The 13,682-nt window shown below is 47.9% G+C and overlaps 1 long non-coding RNA gene across 1 annotated transcript; it reads right to left on the bottom strand.

Annotated features, from left to right (window-relative positions):
* Positions 1 to 9,345: 9,345 nt before the first annotated feature.
* Positions 9,346 to 10,718, bottom strand: LOC137144582 (uncharacterized). The gene is made up of 3 exons (XR_010917430.1): positions 10,593 to 10,718; positions 9,754 to 9,854; positions 9,346 to 9,664 (listed from the first exon to the last, which is right to left on the bottom strand). It is a non-coding gene; the product is annotated as an uncharacterized lncRNA (long non-coding RNA).
* Between the last annotated feature and the right edge of the window lie 2,964 nt (positions 10,719 to 13,682).

Genomic DNA, 13,682 nt, shown 5'->3' with positions numbered 1-13,682 from the left:
CAAGAAGAAAGAGAACCACACTGAGCAGTCACGGAAAATACACAGCAAATTTAAAATAACCCATGCAAGCTGTCCAGTAAACTGCTCGTTCAGATTGATTTAAGGTTAAAAGTATGCAGCAAACACATATTGCACGTATCAACACATGCAGTACGTTGGTTCAAGTCCAAAACAAATTACTCACATGCGGCGCTAGAAATCGGGAGTAGAAGGAAGTAGAGAGGGTTTGCTGATTACTCAGGGCGCTTGGCCCTGAAGTGGTCTACGGGGCTAGGCAGTGGTAACTTCCCTTCTCCTCTGGAGCACTACACTGATCTTGCCACGGATCTCCTGCTAGTCACCTGGCACCATCTCGATGAAGTTTGTAAGCAGGCGTTCTTTGAGTGTTGCCTGAACACGTCTCAGCAGGGTATCTTCCACCACAGTAGGAAACTTTCCCACACTGCACTGCAAGAAACTCCACCAGCACTAGGAAGAGTCACCTAGACCCCCATGGCACCCACAGGAATGGCATATCGGCCAGAATCCCCACTGCCTGTAATAAGTTTGGCAATATTTACTGCACTGTCCCTCTGGTTATTACCTGTGACACGTGGCCGACACCCCCCACTCCTCACAGCTGCAGGCTTTGAAAAGTCACCGTGCTGGAGCCTCGTCCTGTCCCAAAGCCAGCGTCCTGGAAGCTAGTCTGACCCTGTGCATACTTTTATTACGATCTTTACGGGAACCTTTTAGGAAGATTTCTTTCTTTTCTTCTCGCTAACTCTTTACATCTAACAATGTCTGTCTTTACCCTTTACATCTAACAATGTCCTGTTGTTTATTAGTGGCCTCAACTGGGGTACCCCTTCTGCCCCTGCCCCTGCTGAAAAACTGACCTTGAGAGGAGGGGGAAGAAAAGGACAAGGAAGGACACGTTCCCTGACTCCTCTAGAGCTCTGAGTCCAGGGCCCATGAAACAAGGTATTGGAGGGAACACGTTCTGGAGGAAAGGCAAAAATACTGGGAGGGCAGTTAGAGGGACCAGGAGGTGCACAGGGACATCCACCAAGACATTAAAGAGCTCCTATGATGGCACACACAGATGCTGCAAAACATAATGGAGCAAAACTCCCATAGACCCCAGCAGCCGTTGCACAGCATGGACAATTCTGTTTCTGGGCCCAGGCCCATGCATCCCCACCCCCTCCCAAGACACTGGCATAACATGCTATGCTATCCCTTCCACAACAAGAATATCCCTCCACTGACCTCTAACTAAGGCAGGACAGCTCAGCACCTCACACTGGCTTTTTAAATGGTTTGCTAGGACTGTGAGGAGTATTTTTGTTGCTTATAACTGCCCAGTAAAGTTACGGTGTGTGAAAATCGAGACTCATTTATTTGGTCTTGCAAGACAGCCATGTGACCTGCAAAACCAGCCGTCCTTCTCCAGATTTATGAAGTACATTAAGAGTTAATTGACAATTCAGATGCCAGCCAACTACCATTTAATCACAAAGGGATACAAACTGACACAAAGCAGCGCACTGCCTGAGGATGGTGCACCATCGCAGTGTGCTCAGGGCCGGCCTTTGGGGTGGGTGATGTGGGTGACCATCCAGGGCACTGTGGTCGGGGGGGATGCTGTCCGAGTGCCACAAGCTGGTGGGCCTGGGCTGCCAGAGTGGGGGTGAGTGTGGGTGAGCCTGGGGCTGGAGCCCCTCCTGGCCAGTCAGGTGTGGGGCAGGCAATGCCGCCCAGAGCTGCCAGCCTGGCAGGGAGATGCAGGCAGCAGGGCTCGCCTCTGCACAGCCAGCAGGCCCGCTTTCCCACAAGCACGGTGGGCAGGGGGTATATGGCCGGGGGAGCCGCCAGGCTCAGAAACTCCTCCTTACGCAGTCCAGCTGGGGCGGCTGCAGATCGCTGGGTGCCGGCTGGGCGCCCAACTCTGAAGGCAGCGCTGCCACCAGCAGCAGCGTAGAAGTAAGGATGGCAATGTACCACATCATATTCATGCCACCCCTGCTTCTGTGCTGCTGCTGGCACAGGCACTGCCTTCAGAGCTGGGAGCCCGGCCAGCAGCCGATGCACTCCGACCGTCCAGCCAGTGTTTAATCTGTACCGGGGCACCTCTTGCATTACAAATTAAGCCCTGTTGGGAGGCTGCAGGACCAGCAGGGTAATGGGAGGTGGGGAGGGGAGAGAGAGACTGCAGAGATGCCAAAATACAGGTTTGCCCAGAGCGCCGTTGTCTCTAAGGCCAGCTCTGAGTGTACATGGCTGTTCAAAGAGAGCAGAAAGCCTTTCCACTTCCCCCGCCACCCTGCCAGTAACAGTTTCCTCTTTTGCTTTTCAAATATTATGTAAAACACACCGTGTAGTGATAGGGATGGGAATATTTGCCTCAGTGAAATCCAGGCTAGTCATGAGACATCTCCAGTATCCCTATGCACACCACACAGTCATACCGAACCTACTCGGACGCTGGTTAAATCTCTCCTTGCTGCTGTCCAGGTACCTACTGTCCAGTTTCATGGGCCAGAAAAGCAAAGGAAGGGCTGGGTCCCTAGAATCACTACTGGTGTTTCAACCCCACTCAGGTGAACGTCCCTGTCTGAGAAAAATGTCCCTGCTTGCATCATTTCAAAAAGTCCAGTATTCTTAAAGACATACTTTAGAAAGATTGGACATACACAAGTCCATGGGGCCAGATGCAATGCATCCGAGGGTGCTGAGGGAGTTGGCTGATGTGATTTCAGAGCCATTGGCTATTATCTTTGAAAGCTCATGGTAATTAAGGGAGGTCTCTGATGATTGGAAAAAGGCAAATATAGTGCCCATCTTCAAGAATAGGGAAGAAAGAGGATCCAGAGAACTACAGACCAGTCAGCCTTACCTCAATCCCTGGAAAAGTCATGGAGCAGGTCCTCAAGGAATCCATTTTAAGGCACTTGGAAGAGAGGAAGGTGATCAGGAACAGTCAACATGGATTCACCAAAGGCAAGTCATGCCTGACCAACTTGATTGCCTTCTATGAAGAGGTGACTGGCTCTGTGGATGTGGGGAAAGCAGTGGACGTGATATATCTTGACTTTAGCAAAGCTTTTGATACGGTCTCCCACAGTATTCTTATCAGCAAGATAAAGAAGTATGGGTTGGATGAATGGACTATAAAATGGATAGAGAATTGGCTAGATCATCGGGCTCAACGGGTAGTGATCAATGGCTCCATGTCTAGCTGGCAGCTGGTCACAAGCGGAGTGCCCCAGGGGTTGGTGTTGGAGCTGGTTTTGTTCAACATCTTCATTAATGATCTGGAGGATGGGGTAGATTGCACCCTCAGCAAGTTTGCAGATGACAATAAACTAGGGGGAGTGGTAGATACCCTGGAAGGTAGGGATAGGATACAGAGTGACCGAGACAAATTGGAGGATTGGGCCAAAAGAAATCTGCTGAGGTTCAACAAGGACAAGTGCATAGTCCTGCACTTAGGACGGAAGAATCCCATGCACAGCTACAGACTGGGGACCGATGAGCTAGACAGCAGTTCTGCAGAAAAGGACCTGGGGGTTACAGTGGATAAGAAGCTGGATATGAGTCAGCAGTGTGGCCTGGTTGCCAAGAAGGCTAATAGCATATTGGGCTGCATTAGTAGGAGCATTGCCAGCAGATCGAGGGAAATGATTATTCCCCTCTATTCGGCACTGCTGAGGCCGCATTTGGAGTATTGTGTCCAGTTTTGGACCCCCCACTACAAAAAGGATGTGGACAAGTTGGAGAGAGTACAGCGGAGGGCAACGAAAATGATTAGGGGGCTGGAGCACAAGACATATGAGGAGAGGCTGAGGGAACTGGGCTTGTTCAGTCTGCAGAAGAGAAGAATGAGGGGGGATTTGATAGCAGCCTTTAACTACCTGAAAGGGGTTCTAGGGAGGATGGAGCTAGGCTCTTCTCTGTGGTAGTAGATGACAGAACAAGGAGCAATGGTCTCAAGTTGCAGTGGGGGAGGTCTAGGTTGGATATTAGGAAAAAGTTTTTCACTAGGAGGGTGGTGAAGCACTGGAATAAGTTACCTAGGGAGGTGGTGGAATCTCCATCCTTAGAGGTTTTTAAGCTGCGGCTTGACAAAGCCCTGGCTGGGATGATTTAGCTGAGGTTAGTCCTGCTTTGAGCAGGGAGTTAGACTAGATGACCTCCTGAGGTCCCTTCCAACTCTAATATGCTACGATTCTATGAGTGATCTTCCCAGACCAGCCAACGTTAGTATCAAAGAAACATAACTGGTGACTCACCAGCACATCTATAGCCATGGAAAAGTACCCCTTTCTCTTCATGTCCTCAGTAGCAAGATAGGGAATGAAAGTTGCCAAGTGCTGAATCAGGATGCGTCTCATTGATTGCCCCCACCATAGTTTGGGAAGCTGATTGCATCAAATCTGTTATATCCTGCATGTCACTCAGAATCACAGTCCTGTGCTGCAAGAGACGCTTAGCAGCCTTGTCCACCTGGGTGACACCTGCCTCCACTGTGGATGCTCAAACCCTGAACTGATTGCCCACTGATCAATAGCAATCCAGGCTTGCAAGCTTCCAGAGTGTAATCAACACCCGTTTCTCCCCTGTCAACGCAGCTCATACTGGTGTCTCGGGGTGAGCTCGGGACACAGACCCAGACGTGGCCTTCCTCAGCTGAAAAGTCTGATCATCCCCAATCTGCACCATGATCCAGTCTCACCACTCGGTGCTTGTTTCTTGGGCCCAGAAGCACCGCTCTGCCATGTGGTTAGTCAGAGGATGCCTGCAAGCAAGCACCCGGTGACTTTCCTTGCCTGTCTGCATTATCCATTCCTCCTCAGTTTTCATATTTTCACTGCTCCATGGCTGGCCACTGTGCTAGTTGCTGAAGTTCTGCAAATGCAGAGAATCAAGCACCCTGTCTCTATAAGAGACATGAGACGGCAGAGAGATTGAAAACCGATGCAAGGACCTATGGGAATCTTTTTTTAAAAGGTGCAGAAAGAAAAGATTACGGGGTGGAACACAGGAAATTGTGGAACTTGACTCCAGGCTCTCAGTTTCCTGAGACAAGTGCTGGTATCCCACAATGCACTTCCAAAACTTCCCAAAAGGCAGTGTGCCAGACAATGTAACAGGATATGCTGAGATACATGCCCCTAGTGTAGAAAGTCTTTTGTTGACACAATCTCTCACAGAGAGGATGGGTGGCACTGTAATGCCAGCAGCTGTACAGCTGCAAAAATGCGACTGATAAAACTCTCTAGTGCAGACTTGGCTTTGATTGATGCTGAGCTGTGTTTGTGACTAAACACATCCCTTGGAAAAGGCAATGAAACAGCGACATGTGGGAGCTTCACTGAGGCGCTGGTTACTCGCTTACGTGACAGTGGGGAAACTGAAGCAGATGCAGGGTCCGATGCCAGGTTTGAGGCGACCCTGATAAGAACCAGGACTGGGCCTACAAGGCCAAATTCATCCCTAAAGTCACTCAGTTGATTGCAGGAGGGGTTAAACCTCCATGTTTGACCTTTTGCAAATCTGGCCCTGGCACCTTCGCAGCAACTCTACACCTATTAAAAATACAAGTGCCTGAACGGAGCAACCACCTAATTATAATAGGGTAACCTGTATCCTTCACTCCCCCCATCTCTTCCCACAGGTTCTTATCTCCTTACTCGTCTGTCAAACCTGCCAGTTAGCTTTTGAGCTCTTCAGGGCACGGGCTATTCTTTTCAGGGGAGTGCCTGGAACAGTTGTGGGTCCTGTAACATAATAAATAGTTCCCCACTAACATCATGCTGGTGTCATGAACCCACAAGCAAAGACATTGCTCACCCTCAAGCTCCACTGTGGTACGACATGTACGGCAGGTGAGATAAGCCAAAATCATGCAAGGAGAATTGAGATACAGGAGGGCCTAACGCCAAATTCCCTTGCTTAACTTTACGTTATAGCTAACATCAGCTCCTTTCTAGTCAATTTCCTTTCATTTAAACTTCCAACAATGGAATTGAGTAGAGAGGGTGACTTGGAATAAATACAAATATTACAGAGCCCCTAAGTGTAACATAAATCCCCATATGCAGTGAGGGGGACCATCGAAGTATTCCTCCAATGCTGGAGAAATTCACACGGTGCTAGACGTGACGGATATTGCAACTCCATGTAGTAGCTTTGCGAACTGTTAAATCGACGATTGGGTTTATTTATGATCCTGTTCTGCTCTATGGGGGAGAGTAACCACCACTTCTACAGGTGCTAAAACAGTAGGGAGTGATTACCCCTGAGATTAAATGACTCCAGAGAAGCTCCCTCCCTGGGTTGGTTTGCATAGACTGATTCAAGCTGAGTTTTCCAGAGACTAAGAGACAAAGAAAGCGTTTGGGTATAAAAGAATGAGCTTGAACTGACTTAGGGACTTCTTTCTGCCCAACAAATGGGCAGGACTTTCTGTCAAAGGGGGGCCCAACCTTGCAGAAGGCTTGGAAAGACATTGGCCTCCCAGCACGCTATAAGACTGATGGTGACTCCTGGTACATTTTGGTGCTTAAATCTGTTCATTGGGTTTTTTTTCTGTAACATTTTCAGAATAAACGTGCTTGCTTAGAAAGAACTGTGGTAACTTGTAACTCATGTTCATAGCCCTCAGAGACAGAGCTAAGTACAGACGCTGACTGTTAGGCAGACGGACTTGCTGGGGATATCACAGTGTAATACATGGAGCTCTGCAGCCTTAAAATCCCTGGTCAGAAGGGCGTAGGACAAAGGTCCCTTCCCAGAGACGGGTGGGTGATAGCTAGAGCTGCTAGCGATCCTTGAGTGGACCATGGAGGGGGGGAGTGTTCAGGTGCTCTTACCCTGAAACTGTGACACTAGGTTTTTATTTTCTCTTTCACAATGGACATAATCAGTAGCAGACCCAAACCAGTTTAACTGCATTTGTGAGATTACCAAGAACAACCCGTGTTATATAAAACCCAGCAGCGGAACTCTCAAATAATCCACCTGAAGTGGAACTGAAGCATGACATCGAAGATCAGCGACATGGATGGCTGTCGGTATTCAAACTTCTAATCTAGAAAACCCGAGTGTTAGCAGCTTTTGTTGACTTTGTCTAGACAGCAAATACGGGACTCTTGAAGTTTGTATTGAGCATTGGATTACTCCTTGCATTGCTGCTCAGTACGCAGGAGAAGACAAATTTCATCCTCGTGATCAAAGTTCCTCAAAGACCTCTTCTACTTATCTGGGCACAGAATGCCATGTATAGCAGTGTGTTTACTGGTATAGTGCTGACGTGTCCGATGGGTCAGAACCCACCCACCTGTTCCTCCTCCATTTCCTTGACAGAATTCAATGTTCTCATGTTGCTTTTATTTATATACTTGAAATTTACTAGTGTGTTGCCAAGAAGGAAGGATCTAAGTCTGACTTTTATATCTTGTCCTAAGAGCTTGTCTATAAATTCACCAATTAAGTTCCCAAAGCATTTATATTTGTTGCATGACCAGACCAGATCATGGGAAAGGAAAAGGTATCAGCCTGGGGCCAGAACATTTCAGATAGGCAGGTAGCTCCCCTCCCATGCGCTTAGCACATATGACATAAATATAAATAGCCTGTGTTTCAGAAAGCATTGAAGGCATTAGGGGAGCTTTACATTTGCACCCATATGACCCTTTGCTCCTTGAAAACCTTTTTCCGATGAGAAGGTCTGCTTAGAATTGAATAGCAAAGGTCCTGAGAAAGACTTCTGGATTTGGCCTCTTATAACTAACATGTAGCAAATAAGCTGAAGAAATGCAGGCTTGGCAGAACTACCATTAAGTGGATACATAAACTGGTTAAACAACCGCAAACAAAGAGTAACTATTAATGGAATGATATTGGATTGGAGGGAGATCTCGAGGGGGGCTCCCCAGGGATCTGTTCTGGGTCCAGTGTTGTTTAACATCTTTATTTAATGACCTGGATGTAGGAAGAGAGAACAGACTGATCCAATTTGCAGATGACACAAAGCTAATGGGGGCTGTCAAAGCTTTGGAGGATAGAAGTAAAATTCAAAGGGATCTTGATAAATTGGAGAACTGGGCTACAGAAAACAAAATGAAATTCAGCAAAGACAAACGTTAGGTGCTACACTTGGGGAAGAAAAACCAAATGCACAAATACAGAATGGAGGATACCTGGCATGGCAGCAGCACCGCTGAGAAGGGTTTGGGAGTTGTGATGGATCACAACCTCAATATGAGTCAGCAATGCGACGCTATTGCAAAAAAAGCAAATGCAGTTTTAGGTTGCATTAACAGAGGCATAGCATGCAAGTCATGGAAGATAATGATACCGCTTATTCAGCGCTGGTTAGGTCTCACCTGGAGTACTGTGTTCAATTTTAGTCACTAGTGTATAGAAAGGATGTAGAGAAACTGGAAAGGATTCTGAGGCGAGCGACAAATATGATCAAAGGGATGGAATGCCAGCCATATGAGCAAAGGCTGAAGGAACTGGGTAGGTTTAGTTTGGAAAAGAGGAAATTAAGGGGGGACATGATAGCAGTCTTCATATACACACACTGAACACCTTGATTCACAATGGCTTTTAAGAAAAATGACATACAAGGGTGGTACGATTAGAATATCTGTGGTGTAAGACTAAATATGGTTGTGGCATGAGAAGTTTAAGCGTTTCTATGCCACAGGTCTCAAGGAAACCAAGAGAATCTTTTTCTCCTCAGCCACAGCAGCTACAAAATGTCATTCAGAGGAAATGTTTAGGATATTGGCCCAATTAAACAATGCAGATTGCCTTCAATTAGTCTCCGATTCAAGGAACCTCCTGTTAATGGGAATCATTAGGAAAGGGATAGATAAAAAGACAGAAAATACCATATTGCCTCTTTATAAATCCTTGGTATGCCCACATCTTGAATACTGCATGCAGATCTGGTCACCCCATCTCAAAAAAGATATATTGGAATTGGAAAAGATACAGAAAAGGGCAACAAAAATTATTAGTCCCAGAGGGGTAGCCATTTCAACGAAACAACAAGAGTTCTGTGGCACGTATAAAGACTAACAAATTTATTTGGGCATAAGCTTTCGTGGGCAGAAACCCACTTCGTCAGATGCACTAAAATGATTAGGGGAATGGAACAGCTTTTATATGAGGAGAGCTTAATAAGACTGGGACTTTTCAGCTTGAAAAAGAGATGACTAAGGCGGGATATGACAGAGGTCTATAAAATCATGACTGGTGTGGAGAAAATAAATAACAAAATGTTATTTACTCCTTCTCATAACACAAGGACCAGGGGTCACCAAATGAAATTAGTAGTGGCAGGTATTTCTTCACACAACCTGTGGAACTCTTTGCCAGAGGATGTGAAGGCCAAGACCACAACAGGTTCAAAAAAGAACTAGATAAGTTTATGAAGAATAGATCCAGCAATGGCTTTTAGCCAGGATAGGCAGGGATGTAAAACCATGCTTAGCCTCCGTTTGCCAGAAGCTGGGAGTAGGCGATGGATCACTTGATGATTTCCTGTTCTGTTAATTTCCTCTGAAGCACCTGGCATTGGCCAATGTCGGAAGACAGGACGCTGGGCGAGATGGACCATTGGTCTGGTCCAGCCATTCTTATGTTCTTACAAAATGCTCCCAGCCTACTCGGTGGGGAAATATGATAAAATCAGAGATGGTTTCTCCATGCCTAAGGAAACAACATCAGAACAGTGAGAAGTGAACATGACATTACCTTGAGTTTCTGGGGTAGATCCAGGACTAGAAAGCTGTCCACAGAGCCCCTAATGGAACATGATGTTTCTCTAAATTCAGCCAATTCACACAGCAGAGTTGCTGAAACACAGAAGAAGATCCAAAGTACCACAAACTGACTCATGCTCTTCCTGGCTGGTGAAAGGCAGAGCACCAGGGCCTTCTACCATAAACAGTCAATGTCTCCTCTTCAGAAACAACCTATTACCCACCCTAAAACATGAAGTAGTTGCAAGGACCATCACTCAGCAACTGTCACCCATGAACTCTCCATTTTTAAGCAACTTAATTGAGAAAGTGGCAAAGAGCTGGTTCCTTCTGCTTAAGTAGACCCCATCTAATTCAGATAGTCTCACATCACAGAAAGCACTCCGATACTTCATAAATCAAAACAATCTTTTTATCTACAAAACTGGCACCTCCATTTGTTGGTCCCCACTATCAATTTTTTTCTTTCTTGCCACCAGGAAGAGCTCTTAGAAGATCATATGCACTGATTTATGATTCCACATCTTTTAATTTTAATTAGCAATTGCGATCTTTCCTCCCATCCCTAGATTATTGATGTAATCTAGTGCCAGGTTGATGGTGCTGAAGAACTGTTACCATTTGGTTGGTTGGTGGATCTCAGTGCATTTCCTAGCAGATCATTTCTGTGATGTGGACACCTGTGTATGCAGATGGCTCTATTGTTGGCAATTTCAGTAGAGATTGTCAGGACTGAATGGCTGAGAAAGACTGAGCTATTCTGTCAGTTCATACAGTATTCTTTCCAGGTCACATTTGAAACACATTGATGGTGAAGTGGGAGAAACTTACATTGTCTGTATTCTCCCTTTTCTGTAGTAAATAGAGAGTTTCTGTCTCCAGAACTTCCAATCCAGCATCTTTCATTGCCTCAACTGAAGGTCACATAATTCAGCTCCTTTCACCAGCACTAAATTCACCTAAACAATTGAAATATAATTTTTAGGAAGGAAATAGGTTTAGATTATAAACTCCTCAAAGCAGACTAAAACCCTGTCCTGTACACTATGGAGCATGTTGTGAATGCTCAATAAATATATTCATTTATGGAATTATCTTCCCCAATGGCTCTTCCTCTTCTCCTCTAAGTTCCCAAAGAGGAAATTCTAGATTTTGACCCCTTTGTGTTTGTTTTCCCTTGTTCTTTCTTTCTGCTCCATTCTTTGTTATTTTGTACTCACTGATTTTGTCTTTCTAATGCAGTGCAGCGAGTCTGCAAAACTTCAGTGCAAGCAGGAACAAACATGCTACTCCCCAGAACAGGCAGGTCAACAAAACTAAAACACTGGCAGCGGCTCTAAAATCTTTAAAATTAATAAAGGTTACAAAATCTACTGTAACTACCAAAGAAATTTTACAAACCCTTTCATAACTCAATATGGGTTATTGGTTATTTCTTTACTTGGTTATTTACTCTTGATGGACCAAGACCCCACATGCTAAGTCAGTAGCTATAACACCTCAGGCCACTATCTAATTACCTCTCACAAGTAAAGCTGGATTAGGCCTGGTCAGTATCTGAATGTGTCTTTTTAAAAAATCAGGTATTGCATGAGGTGGAAGTAGCAAAATGTGCTCTTCCTTCTAAGAGTATTAAAGGACATAGTGTTTGGGGTCATTGTGATGTGAAACCGAATTTCTGAACACTCATGCTAAAGCTCAGACTAGACTTTTCACAAGAGTAAGGTTGTTAGCCTAATAGAAGGCAAAATATGAGTGTATATAATTACATTGTACTTGCCTCCATTCCCACTGCAATTCCAACTGGACATTCGACTCTTCTTTCAATTGTTGTGCAGTATTGCAATGCATTGTTAAACAGCTGTCACCTTTAATGTCAGAGGTGGTTCCATTTTAGTGGTGGGTGAAGCGATTTTGCTGTGTGTAAAATCTTTATTTTATATAAAATATATTATGCAAATTATGTTTTCTGTCTGCCAACACAGGGTCACAAACTGATAAGGGCTGACTTTCACCTAATTTAAATCTCAAAATTTAGGGGGGGAGGAGGGAGAATCATGAAAAGTGTAGCCCTTATGGTGCTACAAGCCATAAATGTTATAAGAAACATCATTTTACTGCTCATCTTGCCACAAGGGAAGGATGAGACATTTTTGCCCAGTTCTGTAAGTACATTCTCATACACTGCCCCATTGCACCCAGAAATCCACTGAGTAGCCCCCAGAAAGATTCAGTTGCACTGACCCGGTAAATTAATTCTCCAACTAGCAGTGTAGAAACAATGGCTAAAAAACATAACCACTTCCTGCAGCAATCCGGAAAGCGCCATCTTATCATGGAGAAGGAAGATAAGGCGCCCTGTATCTGTGGTGATGGAAGCAAGGACAAAGCGCCTTGGTTATGCTGAAAATGACCTTTAAAATTGGGTCACTCGTCTGAGTTGGGAAGAGAACAAGACACTTCTTGGAATGTGGATAAGAAGCATTCCCAGAAGAGTGTTGGGCAAGGCCTGGCAGCTGGCAGGGAGTACCTTGGGACGAATACACCAGGCAAGCCCAAGGGGCACTGCACAGGGCCTGGTGACAGAGGAGAGAAGGGGAGCCAGGTATGTGTGTGTGTTTCGGGGGATTGCTGGACAGGACTTGATTGAGGGCACAGCCAGATAGGGTGAATTGAGCAGGGCCCAGCAAAGGGAGGACAGCCCCTAGATGTGTGTATTTGGTATACGGAGGGCACAGTCAAGTGGGGTTGTTTTAGGGAGGAGGGGGGACAGACCCCAGTTATGTGTGTGTTTGGAAGGTGGGCAGCTGAGCAGCACTTGACTGAGGGAACAGCCAGGTGGGTAGATTGAGCAGGGCCAGAGCAGTGCTCAGGTGTGTTGGGGGGGGCGGGGAAACAGCTGGATTGGTTGAGCAGGGGTGTGGTGGTAGAGCAGCCTCCAGATGTCTGGGCAGGTGGGATGAGCAGGGCTGTGGGGGTGAGCCCCCATGTGAGTTGGGGGGGCTGGGCAGGTGAGATGAGCAGGGCCAGGGGTGGCAACCCCCAGGTGTGTTGGAGGGGGGCTGGGCCGGTGGGATGAGCAGGGCCAGTGGGTAGCAGCCCCCAGGTATAGGGGTGGGGTCTGAGCAGGTGGGATGAGCAGGGCTGCGGGGGTGGCAGCCTCCAGGTGTGTTGGGGGGGGGGGGGCTGGGCAGGTGGATGAGCTCCCAGGTGTGTTGGGGGGGCTGGACAGGTGGATGAGCAGGGCTTCGGGGGTGGGGGCTCCCAGGTGTGTTGGAGGGGGGGCTGGGCGGGTGGATGAGCAGGGCTGTGGGGGTGGGGGCTCCCAGGTGCGTTGGAGGGGGCTGGGCAGGTGGATGAGCAGGGCTGTGGGGGTGGGGGCTCCCAGGTGTGTTGGAGGGGGCTGGGCAGGTGGATGAGCAGGGGGTGGGTGGCAGCCCCCAGGTGTGTTGGGGGGGCTGGGCAGGTGGATGAGCAGGGCTGTGGGGGCTCCCAGGTGTGTTGGGGGGCAGCGGGGCTGGCGGATGGCACAGCCCAGGGACGGCCAGGGCTTGGCTCTGGCGGAGCCCCAGGGAACCGAACCGAACCGAGCCGAGCCGAGCCGGTGGCTGCCCGGGGAGGGGATTGGTCGGCCCCACGCCGGGGGGAACCGGCGCCGTGGGGGAAGGGGGGCCCCGGCCGGGCGCTTGGCACGGTCAGGCCCTGCCGGAGTCGGGACGGGGACGGGCAGGCCCAACCGAGCCCGTCCAGGCGAAGCCTCCTTCCCTTCCCGCCTCTCTCAGGGCAGGTCACTTCCGGGTAGCGACGGAGAGGCCCGGCCCGGCGGGGGGACAGGTGTCGCGGTGGCACCGGCCGGAAGCGCGCCGGAGACAGCCCGGGGGCGGTGCCGGGCGGGAGGCAGAGCCTGCGCGGTGGCTGCCG

This window comes from Emydura macquarii, unplaced genomic scaffold (assembly GCF_026122565.2).
Source record: "Emydura macquarii macquarii isolate MOO-44397 ecotype Brisbane River unplaced genomic scaffold, CSIRO-AGI_Emac_v2 contig_3470, whole genome shotgun sequence".
Lineage (NCBI taxonomy): Eukaryota > Metazoa > Chordata > Testudines > Chelidae > Emydura > Emydura macquarii.
The sequence above is the reverse complement of the archived record's forward strand: the minus strand, read 5'-3'. Positions and strand labels throughout refer to the sequence as shown.